At 41.1% G+C, this 2,168-nt stretch overlaps 1 pseudogene; it reads right to left on the bottom strand.

The window, feature by feature from the left end:
- Positions 1–1,574: 1,574 nt before the first annotated feature.
- LOC148526907 (5S ribosomal RNA) lies at positions 1,575–1,693 on the bottom strand (annotated as a pseudogene).
- Between the last annotated feature and the right edge of the window lie 475 nt (positions 1,694–2,168).

Here is a 2,168-nt window from a genome sequence, read left to right as displayed (position 1 = left end):
CGTGGAGTCACTTCTACTTTCCCCTGTCTACATCAAACAGGGGATGAGAGAGTGACTACAGCGTTTATTTCAGGGGAAACAACAGACAGCGCTTCTGCTGTCTGAGAATAGAACTAAGTCTCACCCCTGTTACTCTCAGGCATTGCAGGGGGAGTCACAGACTAGGACTCAGATGAGAGAGCGTAGGAGAGCAATAGAAAGATACATCACAGGAAAAGTCCGTGGGTCAGAGCTGCTGGTGTGGTTATTCAGAGATCAGCATGTTAAATGAGCATAGACAGAGACAGGACACATGTTTCGCCGGGAGGCTTGTTCACCTGATCACCAGACTTTGCTCTGGCTTCCTGCCTTTTACAGAAAGTATGCCCAATTATAGGGCTGTGTTGCCGAGTGGCTGTACATCCGACCAATGACCAGGGGATGTGAAACAGCCCACCATGTTACTGTTAGGAAAGGAAGGGGTGTATCCAAAGAACACAATTAGCATATGTAAACAAATTGAGAGATTAAGAGCGGTATTCAATATGAAACGTTAACTTCACTGTCGAAGTTAACGTTTCATATCGGAGTTTTTACCTGCGTTAAAGTATCGGGCGCGCTCCAGCTTATACCCGTATTCAATATAAAATTAACGAAAACGGGAAACTCCGAAGTTGGATTTGCGTAAAGTTACGAATTTTTCCTTAAAAAAATTGTAAGACCCCCCTAAAGTAGTAAAAACATGGGGGAACACTATGGGTACCCCCGTTTTAGCCTTTAATTGAAAGTCGGGGATTTAAATAGCCGCAGCAGGTGTTTTTTTCCGAAATTGAAGAAGTGATGCAGAAGAGCACTTAGGTTATTTTTTTCGTTTTTTTAAGTGGTCCCATCAAATTTGGGGTACATGAAAATGGGTACTAGCATATTTTTATGTCCCTAAAGTAAGTTTTTAAAAATTCTGCATTTGTGCACCTGCCGCTATAATTCTATTCTAGGAAACATCTGCCGCATACTTAAAGAATAGTCTTGAACCTACTTCCGTATTGTTAAACAATTTTTTCCCATTTTTTTTTGCACCCCAAATTTTAAATTAATTTTTTGGGGTGTCCCTATTTTTTTAAAAACTTTTTTGGACACAGTTCTTTTTTAAATGTCATTCCTAGGGGTGCAGGCTATATTTTTTAAGCCTACACCCCTAAACCCCAATTCTGCACTTTTTTTCGACACCTATTCAATGGTGAAAACTTATCCCCGTTTTTTATCAAAGACTTTTCAAAACTGCGATAAGTCTTTGAAATTGAATACGGTGTAAAAGTAAAACCTGCGATAATGACGTCATACCTCTGATATTAACGCAAAAACGATGTTATCGCATCCATATTGAATACCCCAGTATGCGTGTCTGACAGCACACAAACGCTGGATAATGCACAATAATAGTGCAAATGAGCAAATAACGATAATCTTATGAAATTCATGCATAAACTGTTCATAAAACATAAGTATCAAATAAAAGTATGTGAGAAAATATTTTTAAAGAGGATATATTAATTATAGTAAAAATATACACTTATAAACTTAATAAATGAAAATAATACGTACAGCACCTGGTATTCCCAGGTGGTCTCCTATCCAAGTACTAACCAGGCCCAACACTGTATAGCTTCCAAGATCAGACAAGATTGGGCATGTCCAGTGTGGTGTGGCTGTAGGTTATATTAATGATAATATATCAGTATAATAAAAGTGTGAAGTGATGTGAGTGACTATAATGTAAATATATAAAAGATGAAGTGATGGACAAATAAATATTAAAGAAGCAGACTGGAGCGGACTTGTAGCATATCGGCTCCGTCAAAGAAGCACCTTTGGGACCAGAGCCCTTAGCTCCCCTTACCGTGCGGGGACCCACCTGAGTGCCTGGTGACCTGCGGGACCAACCGGAGTGTGTACAGGCCCTCGGAGCTCTTCTTAAAGCTGATGTGCAATCGCGGCCTACTCCTCACCTGAAGCCGCGGCCTCACCTGTAGCCTTGCGATCGCTCAACGGGCGCAAGGCTACACAGTGCCTAGCTAAACAGGAGCATCTGGACTTGCAGTTTAGAGGGATCTGGACTGGAACCTCACCTGGATAGACAGGTATCCCTTAGGGATTTGCTTATATATAGCCTGCTTGTGGCTGCCATTTTC

The sequence above is a fragment of the Taudactylus pleione genome, unplaced genomic scaffold (genome assembly GCF_031769625.1).
Source record: "Taudactylus pleione unplaced genomic scaffold, aTauple2 ptg000093l, whole genome shotgun sequence".
Taxonomy (NCBI): domain Eukaryota; kingdom Metazoa; phylum Chordata; class Amphibia; order Anura; family Myobatrachidae; genus Taudactylus; species Taudactylus pleione.
This window is presented reverse-complemented; position numbering and strand designations above follow the sequence as displayed.